Source organism: Columba livia, chromosome 3 (assembly GCF_036013475.1).
Source record: "Columba livia isolate bColLiv1 breed racing homer chromosome 3, bColLiv1.pat.W.v2, whole genome shotgun sequence".
Classification (NCBI taxonomy): domain Eukaryota; kingdom Metazoa; phylum Chordata; class Aves; order Columbiformes; family Columbidae; genus Columba; species Columba livia.
In genome coordinates, this window is record NC_088604.1 from 120,100,302 (window position 1) to 120,117,135 (window position 16,834).

Consider the following 16,834-nt stretch of genomic DNA (forward strand, 5'->3'; position numbering starts at 1 on the left):
TTCTCTATTTCCATTTAGTCCCTGTGCTGTTGGATAGGACACTCAGTAAGGATGAGTATTATTATTTCTCCGTGATGTGTATTCGTTTGGAAAAACTATAATTCCTAGAAGTAGCAGCCATGATGAAGACACGCTGTTCTGAGCACTAACTTACGGTACGAGACAGCTTCTGCCTCCTGAGAATTTACCATCCAAACTGACACAACAGAGAAAACAAGAGGAGACGTCGCTTTTGCCGGCAGGGGATGTTCCCGAGTTTCCGCTTGGGTGGGAGACAGGACAAGCGTCATCGATCTTTCTGGACTTTAGACTCGACTCCCTGTCTGGTCACAGGTGTTTTCTGCTGTGACTGTCTTGCCATGAACGGAGGTTTTGGCAAAAGCTGCTGTTTTTCCAAGGCCACCCACCATCCAACAGACAACTGCCCTCTACCCCCCGTGCTTGCTTGCCAGCTGGGACACCCCCAGCACTCCAGAGCCCACCCAAATTCCTGTTCTTTCCACAGCATCTCTGTTCTAGTCACTTCTCAGCTCAGAACCACAGCAAATCAAAAATGCTCCTGCCTGCCTTACAGGATCCCACCAGCCCTTGAATTTTATCAGACTTTTAATTATCATAATGCTAAGAGAAGATACACAATGTGCTATCTTGCACAGTGTAGTAATTCTTCCCACACAGATTTACTTATTTACTAATCTCTTACTTATTTCAACAAGCAACAGCCAATGACAAATGCTGGGGAAGCAGCTTTCTCTGTGTGAAGCTACACAGAACTTGAACATACGTGCCGTAGTAGATGAAGCCATAAATTCTATTTACTGAAAAAGCCCACTACTATACATCATATTCCTAACAAAAAATCTGCGACTACAACGCATTGCAGCGAACGGCTGTGGAAGAGCTATGGAAGGGTGGACAGTGTGATATATTCAGTCCCAAGAAAATGCTGCTGCTGCCCAGAGACAGGTGATTTCCTTAACTTTTTTGGGGGGGCAGACAGAACAGGGCGTGTGCATTGAAAACTTCTGAGATCAAATACAAAAAGACAATAAATATAATTCTGAGATCAAATCTAAAAGCTCCTGCAAATACCTCAACAGCTATTTTAAGACTCATTTTAGTAGCTAATGATAAACGTAATCCATACCTCTTTATAAGCCACTCCTTTATTTCTGCAGTCCCATCTAGAACTGGTACACGAGCATTCATTTACCCCACGGCTTTTCTCCCTGGTATCTACCAGAGCAATCACAACAACAGCAAGAGATGAGGAACCTATTTCCACTTTTAAACACTTTCTGGTTTTACTGCTTTTTTTCCTGAGGTCTTGGCTTTTCCAAACGCCGCTTCCTTGGGACCCGTCAGCCCCACCTGAAGTCCATGAAAATCAAGAGGATCCATCAGTTGGTTCAAACACGTTTGGGATTCGTGTCCGGGTGCTCGGCACAGGTGAACAGGACCCGGCTCATCTCTGGGCTCTTCCTTAGTGTTGAAAGTACATCCCATAGCATTTATATTCCTATTTCTTGGAATAAACCTGTCTACACAGACCTTTCTGTGCTGTGAACCACTGGAGCTGAAACACCTTGGCTAAGCAAACGGTTCTCTTAAAAATCTTTGCCTTTGGCAGTTTCTCTCCAGCTGATGTATCAGTAGCAATTCTGATACGGGTTCAGGATCCATATTTAAAATACCTTTGTTTCACGCCAGATTTATTACAGATCTATAGAACCTAATTATTACTGGCTTTTAAGTCTTACTTTGTTAATCCTGCTGTTTGTTGGGTTTTTCGTGTCTTTTTTCTTTTTAAAAGATGATGAATACTTGAGTGATTTTTAAGTTAAGATTCCACAAGAATAATCACTTTTAAGAAACCCCTGAAAAGCTTTGGTGAGAACAACAGTTTACAGTGAATCAAAAGGAAAAATTCCAATTACAGAATTTTTAGTTTAGGAATTTTGTAGTGGAGAACACTTCAGAAGCTCCTGAAATTTTGTACGTCATCTGTCCATTACGTATAGACCCACAACATACTATGCTACTTATCTTAAGCAAGTCATATTAATTGGCATGTTATAAAAGGTTATCTTGCCTTTTTCCTCATTTTAGGGGTAGAAACAGCTCACTAGCAGACCGTAGGAATGTCACAGGAGAGACCTGCGCCGCTCTCACTCATGTGCAGGGCACAGCTTGGGATAAACCCTGCGCAGAAATTCATTTACCGCAAAAACACATGCAGGAATATTCCCAGAACATACTTGATGGACGAGAGAAAACCATCTTCTCGGTCCTTCTTCATTTGCCCCTTTGCCCGAGTTCTTCTCTGTCCCATTCTGGAGAAAATGAGATGATTTGGGATACAATGTGTGGCGCGGTGACTGTTGTGTTATCTCAGCGGGGAAGGGGCCGCCAGCGACTGCTGCGTTATCCACCAGGTGCTGCACCGCTCCCCGGCCAAAACCCACCGGGGTTTCTCTCTGATCCTTCCACTGCTCACGGTCACAAAGAACTTGGAGAGAAGAGTCCAAGGGGGGTGGGAAGGCAAAACAAATGTCGTGGCTGAACTCCGGCACCTGGCGGGCACAGGCACTCACCTCACCAGGGCTCTCCCCACGGAACCCGCAGCGACTACAGCCCTGCACGGGGAGAATTTTGCACTAGGCATCAAATCGTTATGTTTTTGGGGGAACAGTCCATGAATCTCCTCCTGCCAATGAGAACCCACATAAGGGTGAATTTGCATTTTGCTGCTCTTTCAATTTGCAAATCTAACAGAGCAATTCAATCTGCATTTTTTTAATAGAAAAACCATTATCATCAGCAAGTCAGAATTTAGAGAGGTGGGGTTTTTTTTAGGTTTTGTTCCCTTTTGCACCTCTACGAACAAAAGCTCGGATTATGCGGAACTTGGTCCGTAACTCTGCAATGACACCCCATGTCCACAGGTGCGCAGGGCAGCGAGCCGCCGCTCTTTGCTTCGGGGACTCTCGTCACGGCTGGACCGAGAAGCACGTCCCGTTTATACAAATAGCACTTCAGTTCTTTAATTAAAACGCAGCATAATCAGAAACAATTGAACAGACATGGCCGAGGCACAGAGGGAACAGCGTGTTGTTACAAGCCGCAGTATTAAGGCTGGAGACGATTTTCATTTGTTTCCTTATTAAGGAACATAAATGAAGCCTTATATTATTTGAAGATGCTTGGAGAATGTAGGTATGAGCACTTGGTGGGTTAATCACTTCCAGACAGAAGACTATTGGTAATTTCTTTAATTACAGTACAACTAATCAAACACAGAAAACTCAAAAGAATTGGCCGGTTCCTATGGATTAGACTGCAGGGGTCCTGTCTAATTTCAGGGACTTAACCCCCGATTTCAAGTCGTGTATTTCAACTCAAGTCCAGAACAAAACCCAGGGCGGTACAGCAGATGGTGAGGTTACCACACCGTTTGCTGTATTTTTATTTAATACAGCTACAGCTGAGCTTTGGAGGGCAAAGACTATTAACAGTAAAATTATGGAACGAAGTATCTTTCTATGGAGTTTGTATAATTGGTTTAAACTTGCTGCAAAAACATAAATTCATAAACTCTTAAAAGCCGCCCAGTTTCAGTCTTTGTTCAAAAGGGCAAATGCAATTGTATAAACTGCTTCTTTTGGCTGTTTTAAGGCATCAGTGTTTAAGACTGGAATTTCTTTATATTGCTACTTAATTACATTTATTTAGTGTTTTTAAAAAATGCATAAAATGAGTTACTGTGATTAGCTTAATACTTTCCTGAATTGTAATCTAGTTCCTTTCCTAATGATTTTTAATATGCCCTTTTCATATTTTTATAAGTCTTTTCTAAAATTAATATAACATAAAAATATAACATAACAAGAGAATGAGCCCAGCGACTCAGGAATCAACTCTTGCTAGAGAAGCCCTAAAGAATCTCAAATGTATTCCCAGTGACACATGGAATAATAATTACTTTTACATGGCACTGTAATGGAGGAGGTAATAGAGTATACTACAATGCATGAAAATAATACCCTGTCTTTAATCCAACATATGGTTTTCATAAAAGATGAACTTAAATTACAGAGCAACTGGGGTGGGGGGAAGGAAGGGTAGCAAGTGAACACAAGGACAGACAATTTACTACCTTAATATTAATACAGAAGGAAAAATACCTTCCTGGCAAAACCCATTCACAGAAGGATGAAAAGCGAATTTTCAGGGAAATTCCCTTCATCCAACACAGCAGTTGGAAAGAATGCAAGTGCAATCCGTCGCTCCCCCAACTTCAACCAGAGAGGAATTGCCCAAAGGCTTTCAGATACCTCCAGATTTTCACAGCTAGTTTGCAATATGTATTTCTGCATCTCAGATCTCCAGAGAGCTTGGTGTCCTCCTGCTAAATCTCATTTATAGTCCGGCCAATTCCCACCCTGAATCTTCTAGGAGCCTCCTGACCTCAGGTGCACACAGCTAATTCTTCTTAGTAATTTATCTTATCCTTCTTTTCAGCTAATTCAATTACTTCTTCATTAGCGATACAAGACAAAGAAGAAAATAAAACCAGTGTGTGTACATATATGTATATAAAACTAGTGTGTATATATATATATATATATATGTATATATATTAAAAAACCAACTAGTTGTGAGGTACTTATGGGAGAGAACTTTTCAGGACTTTGCAGACGGAACAGCAACAACAGTAATGATGCATTTGTAACCGGAGTTTCCACTCAACTCTTCTGCTTTATCTGACCCTCTGGTTAAAAAGTGCTCATAATGGTTAAGATGTTGATACGTAGCTACACTGGCCTAAATGTAATTTTGGTGCACAACATGGAGGTTATGAAGAATACTAAAAGGAACCATTTTCCACCTTTTAAAATTGCTACAGGCACATGTGCCAAAGCAGATTTCCTGAGAGCTCTTGCCATTCATCTCGCTGTGCTGCAATATCGAAATAGAATATTGTTATCTGCAGTGCAACCAAATGATGCTACAAAGGTGATTACAGAGTGAAGGAGAAAGCTGATGAACCCTACAAAAATAAGCATACTGTAAAGATGAAAGTGTTTCTGCTATCACAGATGGATTACGGTAAATGCTACGTACAGTCGGAAGTGTACAGTCAAAATTATTTCAGAGAGTTTGCTACATGGTACCACAACAGCCTTAACTATTTCAGCGATCCAAACAAGCGCCCCATGGTGTGCTGCTGAGATCCACGGCAGTGCTCTCCTGGCTATTAGCTCAAGAACCAGGAGAATTTGTGGAGACTTGAGCTCCAGAGCACGTTCCCAACTAAAAAACAACACACCCTACCTCAAGAAACTGTATTTTCCTCAAGCAGCAAGTCAAGATATCCCAAGTTCTGCAGTCCCACTGCAGCTCCACTCTATAGTCTCTACTGTTACCATACGCTTGGCTTAAAACCAGGGACCGCTTTACTCAAGGCTTATTTGGCCACTGTGCTCTTGCAATGGGATCAGCCAAGGACCCAGCTCAGCATCGTGGTGGTGAACAGGAACAACTTTGGATAACAGGGAGTATAAATTCTGCCCGATGAGGACACATCTACCTTGTGCCAACTGGTTCGGCGGTGCTTACACAGCTGTTTAATACACACAAACTTCTCAAATCCGATCTTTTCATTCAAAATTAGCATGAAAAGACGCTCAGCTAAAGTGCTCATGCAGTGGCATAGGTATTATTTAAGTCCACGGAGTGCCCCGTGGGCGTTCTGCAGGTATAACACATGTGCACGTCCTGGAGGCACAAACTCAGCAACCCCCGGGAGGAAGTTTGTTGAAGGAGCAGCACTTCCCAGCAAACGCACATGGGGACCGCTCCCCGAAACAAGGGTTCCAGTATAAGTGCGCTCAGAACCTGCTCCAAAGGAAGCTTTGCTTATTTATGTTCTGGAGACAGAGCTGAGCCCTCAGTATCTCATTTTCCATAGTAAGTTGAAGAAAGCGCGTCTTTGCCAAGGCTCGCTAATGAGCCTAGCATGCCTCGGGAAAAATGTAAAATATACAAACAAACTCACTGTCAGATGCGTTTTTCCAAGGCCTGGCCTGAAACTCAGAGAAACAAGAAATAAATGTTATGTCCCTCCACATCTCTTACAAACTCTGACGAAGGAAAAAGAAAAAGAGCAACACACAACCTTGATTTGCTGGCCAAATCTCCCAGCTGCTTTTGCAATTCATAATGGGGTTGGCTGAAGAGTCGGTTCATTTTTATAAATCCAGTTCCTTTGCACAAAAATGTTACTTTAATAACATCCAAATCCTGATTATTTGGTGCTTAAAACCAAACTTAGTTAAAAGACGGTGCCGTTTCCTGCAGTGTAACCTCCTGCGCATGAAAAGACCTGTGAGTTTCTTTTGGAAAGCGTGTGGCCCTTCCAGAAGCGCCGCTGGTACTCAGCGCTGAGGATGAGTGCATTGGAGCAGAAGAAGAATAAACCAAGAGCACAAGATGGCATCTAAAATCCTGGTGATCAGCACAACTGTCAAAATATGCGAGACCATAAAACTTCAGAAACCACAGACGTTCAAAATTGGACTAATTGCTGATCAAGGCAAGTACCAAACCGACAGTATCACTCCAAATCCACCAGTGTCAGGTTTTGAGAGATATATTTCATTCTATTCCCTACATTTCACCAGGGCTGATCAGCACCGGATTCACAAGGATTCTTCTGCCTCTCACAGGTGTGACATTTGCAAAGATTTCTGAGCTAACTTTTCTGTTTTGCTTAAAAATTCACAAGTGGCAAGTGGTTTGTACCCAAGCGGTTGTAATCAGAAAACATTTTTGTTCCACATGCACGCAGTTATTCGCTCAACCATATAACTTTTGTGTGCGAACACGCACACTGCACATAATTGTTGCTGCAACCTGACTCACCTGAGCACGTTCTCCTCGACATTAGTTTTTTTTCCTGTCGAATGACACGAAAATAACCATCTAGGAACCGAACGTGTTTCTCAGAAACGCATAGGCTAGCCTTGCCACAAAGCCTTGTTCCGCTTCCAAGCTCCATTCCTCAAAATAGCTGCAGCTCAGAAGTTTTCCAGAGGGCTGGCAGGACACAAAGCCGCTTTCACATGCGACTTGCTACAGAGTGACAGTGAAGGGTCTGGACAGGTCCTGATCGGACGCACCCCAAGGCTTGATGGAGCTACTTCTCGTAAAGTGCTTCTCTTCAGCACAGACACCACATTTACACAAGTAAATACTGTCATTTCTGACATCTTATGGACTTTGTGCCGTACCATGGGATGATTTGAAGCGAGTGCCATCAAGCACAGACAGAGACGCATCACTGAGAGGGTGAAACAGCAGCAACCTGGAGCTCAAAAGCCCCCGTCTCCTCTCCTCCAAAGTCAGTTGTGCGGTATTGCAGGGATGGGATGATGAGGACCTGAGAATTGCAGAGTTTGCTGCTCCACAAAGACACGGTTTGAGCAGCCTGCCGTCAGAGCCCGTTCCTACTAAAACAAACATTGAACATGTGCAAATACTAAAAGATGGATTTCCTGTTTGAACAGTCAGCACAACAGAATATTGCCAAAAGAATCATTGCAACATCTGTCAACGTAACCAACCGACTACCAGCCAGCAAACAGGACAACCATCATCTGTCATCCAGAGACAGAAAGAACGTCCCAGCAAAGCCGTCCTACAACAAATTCCACCCCAGAGACAAACCACAAGCAGGACAGGGTGCAAGCAAAAGAGTGGCTGTGTTCACCTACCCTCCCCTTCATACCCAAAGAAGCGAATGATCCCCTCAGGAGTGAAGGACCCTTTGGTGCTGGGCTCAAAGGACTCACGCAAGCAGCAAAGGAAGCACATTCTGCCCCCATTCTGCTCTCCCCAGAGATTTCACTGTCACCACTGTGCCATTTCCACAGGGCTTCCACGCCTGCCCAGGTGTCCACAACAGACACGTACAGCCAGTGTCATGATGGCAAAGACAAGTCATTAATATCAAGAGACTGTGCTTCAAGCTGGGTTTTTTTTAATAAATATTTCCAAGGTCTTTGCTCATTTTCTAAGCATTTGCGTATTTATCATCACTCACTTTCAACCAGCTGATAATAAATATGTTGAATGAAGTTCTGAGGGCAGAAGCGTGGCTGCTGCCAGCTCGTTGCTGGTGTCTGCTGGTTCCTGCTGTGGTGTCCCTGTCCCAACACCTTCCGCCAGGACAGGCGGACTCGGCAAAGCTGTATGTGCAGTGGGAGCCTCTCAGGCCACGAGAGATGTTACTGCGCCATGAGACACGACACTGATGCACCTACCGGCATTTTTAACCTATTCAAGGAAACAAAAGTTCCTCTTTGGCCTGAACACCTGAGAAGTTATTACAGGTGTGTGCTGTGAAAGGGTAAATGTCATCAATTTTGCAGCCATGCTTTAAAAATTATGTAAAAAAACTAAAAAGCGGAAGCCAAATTCAATCTAGTCTAATTTGACCAGCCAGTTCATAGATCCTTCAGTGCCAAAGAGGAGGCTTCTGGCCACAAATGGCCAGGGGAAAATTCCCTTCGTGAACCTGCTGCCAGTGGAAATCTGGTGAAGATTCTGAGGCAGTTCTTGCTATTGTGGCGTACGGAACGTGCCAGCGGGAAAAGAGAAAAAGAGACAAAAAGAAAAGAGGAAGAGCAAAGCAGAGCAGTTTAGAGCATCTCAGACGTTAAAGGAAGCCCAGCAGCACCAAGACACAGCCGATTTCCAAACGCTCCCCCGATACCTGCAGGGACAGACCTGGCCCGCTCGCCCGGGCGCTGGAAATGTGAACCGGGCCCTTAACGGCCAAAAGCCTTTTTCCTGTTTCTATTTTAAACTACAAGGAGCCACTCAGAGCTTGTGGAAGGCGGCAGGGCTGTAAATCTCTGCAGGCTCAGGGCACCTAAAGCACCAGAATAAAATGTGTTGCAAGTTTGCTGACTGCTCTGTGTAACACCATAAAATCACAGAAAGTCAAAATGGAGAGGGAAGGGGGAAAAAAGGCAATTTCCACTGCTCAGGGCTGACACCTGCATTAGCGTAATTAACACTTCCACTAGTTTACATTGTTCCCAGCTTACTTCCAACATTGCCAACGGTAGTTTCCCTCGATCCTTTGTGAAACCACCCTGGACATAACCCACCTCGTTATGAAGAAGCTCTTCTCAATATCCAAGCTCAGCCTTCTTTATTCCTTAATTTTCTCTTACCAGCCTTAATTATGCTTTTGCCCTCATTCTAAACTACTCCTTCATTACTTTGGTATTTAATGTTCTCCCTCTCCCTGATCACTGGTGAAACAGTTACATTCAGAAAACCCCAAGATGAACACAATTAATTAATGCGAACATTTTGTAAATCGCTACCTGCACAAATAAAAACTCCACTCGACAATGAGCCGCTTACCGCTCCTGCACAATAGCAAAGCCTACCCCGATAGCTTGGATTCCATTATTTAACACCAAGTTTGGAGGATAAAGACCCAAATGCATCTTTAAACACCCTGCGCGGCTACAGAGCAGTTTCTTGAGGAGAGGACGCGCAGTCTGAAGCGGCGAAATCCAGCTGGCTGAACGATCCATACAGCTGTGGCTTCCCTCAGCTCTTAAATAAAATATTAGGGTGTGTTTCTATTGTTTGTTAGCTGTCATCAGCCCATCTCTCAGCTGACGGAGGTTAAAGGCTATGTAGATTCCTGGGACAGCTGTTTGGTAATTGTCACAGCCAGTTACTTGGTAACCCAGGAATGGCAATCTCAGGAGGTAGATTCTTGGTTGCTAAGCGATAAATTCAGGTAAAATAACCTTTTCCTGGCTTTTATTGCAACTACAGGCTCCAACTGTATTTTTTTCTTCCCAGGGATGGGATTTAAAATTATTGCTGAATAACTTTTCTGGGATCTTATTCAGCATTCAGCGTGGGTTAAATGAAGTGGCACTATATTCCGTTCTTATTTAAATGGATAAATCCACAGCAGACTTCCTACAGCATGTTGCGGCACGTGTAGTTAATTTGCTGGGTATAAAAGAGCGATTTACACAATAACTGGCTGAGGAAAACAGAAAAAGAGGCAGGGTGCCCTGCAAAAAGGACTTTGTGTTCCTATTTCCTTCCCTTTTTCAGTTTGGGATTTTTTAGTATTATTATTTTTAAGAAAATGCAACACAGAGGTTTGAGCTGAGCCAGATGCTTTTGTGACTAACGCTTGCTAAGCAAACCACCGAAGACCTCGCTGCCCTTGGCAGCGTTATAGGGGTCAAACCTCCACATGCACGTGCGGTTCTGTAGCAATTCTTCCCACACGTGTCACAAGAAGGAGCACTCAAACATCCCCCCGGCTTCAGTGCCAGCTCTCGGTGTTCCTTCATTTCTCCACCTATGAAACGGAGATACTGGCAAGACTTATTTTTCCACATCGCAACCTTATTTATGAAGGCCTTTGTGGACAAAATCTGCTCTTGCCCAACAGACTCGTAATTTTCTCATGTTTCATTAGCAGAGATCCAGCTGTGCACAGTGGGGATGGCAAGTCCCTGGCGATGGGTTTGCTTGGCCCCGGCTGTCAGCAGCTCGTTCTACCTCCAGATGTGGTATTCGTGTCAACAATCACCGTTTCTTTCCTCCAAAGGAGATCTGCGAAAAGAAGTTGGCTGCACTGGCTGCGCTGACCACATCTTGCTAGGACAAAGAGGACAAAGAAAGGTTCTGACTGGGGTTTGGCTGCTGGGTGCACGCAAAGGCTCAGCACGGGCTTTGCATTGTCCCCAAGATTGGTGTGGCCACCTACACGTGTCCGTCACAAGCACAAGCAGCCACCAAAGGTGGTGGCAGCACCCGCGGAGCACCTGGCTCCCCTTCCTAGGGGTCTCTGAGCAGCATGAAGAAAATCCCATCACACTTCTCATCACTGCCCAGCTTCTCTCCCATCGGATCTGAAGGATGATGTGCTGGTCCATGCTCTGGGAACACGCTGTCAATATTTCACGTTCCTTCCAGAAACAACCAGCAATGTTGAGATGATTTCCCAGACACACTGGAAGGGCTGTTACAGGGCGCTCTGGTCACTTATGCTCCTTTCAAGAGCAAGAAATCAAAAGTGTTCCCTTGTCCACACCCTCATACAATAACCCAGGACATGGGAACATGGAGCTTCCAGGAGGTATCAATCTGCCATCAGGCAGAGGAACTTTCAGGAATCATTTGGGGAGCCAGTTCTGCTACAAAGCCCAGTGAATAAGACCAAATCTTGTTGTTAACTCAAGCATGTTCAGACTTGCCATATTCACTTGAGCAGTAACAAGAGAGAGAAAAGTTATGGTTTACAGTGAGACAAGAGGCACATTTTTCAGTGACACTGCAGTTCTGGGGAAGTGAGAAGCTCATTTGCTAATGGAAATGCCCTCCTCTTCTTCCTAAAAAAAAATTTATATAGAAACATAGAATCGTTTTGGCTGGAAGAGACCCTCAAGGTCATAGAGCCCAACTGTTACCCCACTCCTGGCACTGCCCCATGTCCTGAGAACCTCATCTCCGTCTGTCCAGCCCTCCAGGGCTGGTGACTCCAGCACTGCCCTGGGCAGCCTGTTCCAATGCCCCACAGCCCTTTGGGGAAGAAATTGTTCCCAGATCCAACCTCAACCTCCCCTGGCGCAACTTGAGGCCGTTTCCTCTGCTCCTGGCGCTTGTTCCTTGGGAACAGAGACCAGCACACTCCCTGCTACCAGCTCCTTTCAGGCAGCTGTAGAGAGTGAAAAGGTCTCCCCTCAGCTCCTGTTCTCCAGGCATATCATAACACGAATTATTTTGACCAAAATTCACATTTCCCCCAATCTTACTTTTTTGCAACATACATTTGGAGGAAAAAAAAAAGTGCATTAGTAAGGAAGCGATTGCTCCAGTCAAATCCAGGACTAAAGCTAGTGCAGGTAAAAAGAAGAATGGACGGTGGCTTTCAAATGCAAAAAAAGCACAGAAGGAAAACACAGTAATTGGGAATGGCACAGGGTGAGCATGGCTCAGATTTGGCACTACAGGCTTTAGAGAAAATACACACATTTCAATACATCTAACATAAAACTAGTAAGAGATTATCAGGTTAAATCTAATAATATTCTACAGCCATCTATAAACCACCCATCCCAACCCATTTCACCTCCTCTTATGTATCCAAAAAAAGGGAAAATACTGGCTTCTATGTAATCCCAAGCTGATCCAGCACCTACAGAGTCAATGAAAATGCTCCCATTGACTCCAGGACGTTTCAGATCAGGCTCGTAGCAACAGAGAGTCTTACAGCCGGGAATTCTCTGTTCCTGAAGGAGAACATCTCATAATCGGCCTCGTAACCCAGCCTTCCCGCTCCTCAGAAACACTCGTGTCAGGAAACGAGGTGCCATCTTTTGTGAGGCATTTCCAGGCAGCTTTGAATGCTGAGAAAAATTAACTCGATACAGCAACCACACTGATAAAGGGTTAGTAAATATGTTTCAAAATGCTACGAAGACCTACCTCAAGAATTAAGCGCAATATTATACCTGTGTCATGCAGAAGGGAAACAAATGTGCATTTTTCTACAGCATATTATCATCCTGTGCCTCGGATTCATTTCTTCCCTTAAAACAGCACTATTTTCATATTATTCTCTATCTTTTTAACGTTTCAGAAGATAATTAAACTTTTAATAATTAAGCAAAGCTTTCCTGAGCATGGCCAGGCCCTGTCTGTGTGTGCTGATTCTCCCGCTGCTCGGCCAGCGAGCCTTAGTACCTAAAGCAGGAGCGATTAAACACGGCGCCACTTCTTGGGACACAGGCAAACGTAGAGGAAAACAGGGAAGGTGAAGATTTTTAAGTCAAGCAAACCTTAAAATAGCACCCTCCTCGCCTGTCATTTTTGTACCTTGACAAGATCTCCAGCAAAAAATTTTGCATTTTCAGTCTCACAAAAAAACCATGGGTTCTCCAGCAATGAGGCAACGGAAAAAATCAATACTTGCCATGTACCATGTAACCAATAGAATAAGGGCAATGATTTATGTATGGATGGATGCAGACTGAATCAGCTGGGGCCTCAAACAGAGGGAGCGAGAGAGAAGGAGAGAGAGAAAGAAGGTGTGGGGGTGAGCCGGACTGCAGCGATTATTCCTCCACTATGGCCAGATTGGTTTTTTTCTGCAGCAATAATCCCCCCGTGTGGCACTGCAGGACAGAGAGGACAGACCAGCCATGTGTGGACTATGGGGGGGACCAGCTTTTCTCTTTTTGCCTCCGAATAAGGATGCTCTGTTGAACATTGAGGTACAGTCAAAAAGGAAGAAGGCTGTGCGGTCTGCAGCCCGGCCGTCCTCCAGCCGCTCCACCCTCCAACACCAGTCAGTGGGTCAACGAGAAACAGTTGAAAGAGAGTCAAATTATCAACAGGATCAAAGGGGACCATCACTGCTTCATGGCAAGAAAAGCAGGAAGGGCTTCCCGAAGAGAACTACTGAAACCCCTCGAGTTTCTGCTGAGAATATAGTTTTGTGAATTGGATACAGCACTATCAGGTATTTAATGGCTGTGGTAACTCTTAGGATGTCTAATACTGCTGTTGATTTAAGAACAAAAGCATCAAGAGAAAATTTACTTATCTGTTTGTGTGATGTAGGCTCCCACTGAACACTTATCCAAACTACATGCAGTGCTTTGTTGCTGTACTATTAATGAATATCTAGTAGACGACTTTAACATGACAGTAATTTGCTACAGAAATGTCATCCTATTTGATTAAAAATACCTCCTCTGTAGTTCGTGCAAACTGCTAAAATGATCGTAAACCCTTCTGCAATGCTTTAGATATTCAGAATGTATTTACATTTTTGAGAATCAGACGTTCGTTCAGTACTTTCAGTATTGTAGTTTGCCATGAACTAATCTTGTTACAATTAATATTTCTGCCACAAATACTGAATCAATTCTCTCTTCTCCCTATAATGTTTCCACAACATTTGAACCGTGGTATTATCAGTCTTTCTCTTGAAAGGCATAATATTTTTAGAGAATTCTACAGAACAATAGGAGGCCACTAGTTAAACACACCAGCTTTGCAAGGTTAGATCAATTAAAGCTTTGAGAATTGTGCTCGGTTTAAAAGCCTCGCATTTCATAGATGTCTGTGAATTTATCGGGTCAGAAGAACACTGAAATAATTTCATTTCCGACCTTCCACAACATATGTATGATAACATGCTAGCGAGATTAATCATTAGCTACCAAACTACATTTGTCTGGTTCATGGTGAAAATATCAATGAATATATGAACAAAATGCAATTTAAGTATAAATAGGTTTTTGTTTTCTAAAGAATGTGATTGCATTTTACCAGACTTTGCACCTGAACTAAAAACATTCCTGACTATTTTGCTTTGGTATTACCTACCTAGTTCTTTTCTATAAGTCATACTATGCTTAGCATAACATAATGTTCACCTGTATGGACATATCAAAATAACAGTGCTGCAGTAAAACAATACCCTATAAATAGTTTGTATTTCATTTCCCATTCAGTTGACAATGCAGACAACAGTATATTTCAGAGAATGAAAGTATGAAACACGTTATAAAGCAGAATAAGTATATACAGCTCATTACTAATTCAGTCAGAAAATTCTTCTTGTGGCAAACACTCCACCCCAGTAACAACCACCAGTTCCTCCAGCTTTACTAATCCCGCAAATTAAAATCTTGATGAATTCAAACATTTCTCAGGCCTTAACATTCTGTTAGGCTAGAAGGGAAAAAGCTGTAGCCTGTGTACCGAGGAGAGCACGACAGAACACAATCCACAAGTGAAGACACCTTAACAGCAACTTCTAATGTAGAAATAATACGATGTGCGTAATTTAATGGGATTTCTCCAACTCCTTGAAGTCCTGAGAACAGAGCAGGTGAGCGACACGCTTACCTCGGAATAACACGTTTTAATCCTTCGCCTCCCGCTTTCTCTCTCTCTTCAATGAACAGAGCAGCGGAAACTCCACGGACAGGGCTGGACTCCTGTTCTGAGCTTCGGCCAGAACGCCCGGACCGACGGGGTCTGCAAATGGACAGGGAATAACATGAAAAGCCTGGCACCAGCCCAAGGGAAAAGGACACCAAAGCAGGTAACAGTTCTCCGCAGCACCACGACCAGGTGAGTTATACGAGCAAACAATGATTTGGAGTCAGTGACGTGGAAATTTTTGTTGCAAATGAATGAAAGCACGTTGCTTTGATCCTGGAGCTCCACTGGGTTGAGAATCTGAAATACAAGCTCGTGGAGTTAAAGGCATGTGAGCAAAGCCCTTTGGGTGTCACCCAGGTGTAAATGGAGCCAGCAGCCGACAGCTCATCTTAAAGTAACAGCCAAATTCTATGTTATAGATAAACAAAAGGCAGGTGCACTATCAGTGCTGGAATTCTGCATCTCCACAGGGTGCACTCTCTGCTCCACTATTTCAGATGGCAAACAAACTTTAAAAGCTGAAGAATATTGTTACAGTTAGGAAAAGATTATGAAAATCATATCTGCAATATAGAAAATTATTTTAATATTTGACATGAAAATCTTTTGCATGTATGTTTGTTTCTATACAGCATACTACACTTCCTTTTCAGATTACCATTTGAAAATACACTTCAGTTGAAGAGTGCTCTGATGGTGAAAATCCACAGCTGTATTAATAAAAGCTGATGCATAAAAATGCTGGAGAAAAAGCCTCCTATTCACCATTTTAAAAGAAGGCAAAGATTTTTATAGGATGTTTTTCCTTAGCATGCTTTCAGCTTTTGTTAGAAGAAATACAGAGTTAGGGCACAGACCTGCTCCCATTTACACTAACGGTGAGATTACCACTAATGCTAATGCAAGTATTTCAGTTGACATCTTCTTAGCATCTTAAATACTTGTGCTTTGGGAACAAGACCAAACCAAAGGAAGCTGGTGAATGACTTTGTGCAGCATTCTTGAAAGATGTGTTGTAACAAATGTGTTATTTTGAATTCCTTTTCAATACCAGAAAAGAGATGCATACAACTGTGTGTTAATATGCCTTGAAATGAACATGCTAGCATTTCTCATTTCTCTTAAAAGCAATTTGGTAAGTTAAAATTGTTGGGATACGCACATGTAGAAACATACACCTAAAACTTCCTCCTACATTAATTCAGGTGTTGTGATTTGTCAAATAATAAGGAAATGTTGCAGAATTTACTTGATTGAAATGCTCTAGAAATGAGAACACTGTAGATCAGCAACATGTAGATTTTTGATGTCTTCCCAATTTTTTGTCCTTGTGTGGCCAAAGAACCCTCAATATTTGTTAGAAACCGCTAAACTACTTCTGGAAATGTGCAGCACCCTCAGCTCCAGCTGAAAACACCGGTTACCGGGGTCAGGAACATCACCAGATTCAGCCTAAACCAAACCAAAGCAGACCAGAGGATTTAAGAGAACTGTCATATGTATTGCAATGTGTCAAATATAGTAAACAGGAGAAAAAAAAAGAAAAGCCCTATAGGACCTGATTTGGAAAAGGGCAGCTCCACATGTGCTGCAAAGAGCCTGGTGTTTTCTAGGCAAGGCCTTCGTGTTGGGAGAAAAACGTGAAAACATAAACGGCCCTTGTTATTTGCCATATAAGAAACCCAAAATATTGGCGTATCAATACACTTTTGGACCCACTGGATAGCTGGCGGTCATCACCTGCAACGACTGTAATTTCATTTGGTTTTTGCTATCGTTTCCAATACTTACATTGCGCAACATCCCACTGATTCCTTTATCT

The 16,834-nt window shown here is 43.2% G+C and overlaps 1 protein-coding gene and 1 long non-coding RNA gene across 2 annotated transcripts in view; one reads left to right on the forward strand and one right to left on the reverse strand.

The window, feature by feature from the left end:
• Positions 1-16,834, reverse strand: part of CCDC85A (coiled-coil domain containing 85A) — a 284,415-nt gene that overhangs the window by 157,158 nt on the left and 110,423 nt on the right. Inside the window, exon 9 of the mRNA XM_065059376.1 lies at positions 14,974-15,105. The gene's annotated coding sequence lies outside the window, so the exon portion shown is untranslated. The remainder of the gene's footprint in view (positions 1-14,973; positions 15,106-16,834) is intronic.
• Positions 13,108-16,558, forward strand: LOC135579179 (uncharacterized). The gene is made up of 2 exons (XR_010471820.1): positions 13,108-13,576; positions 15,033-16,558. It is a non-coding gene; the product is annotated as an uncharacterized LOC135579179 (long non-coding RNA).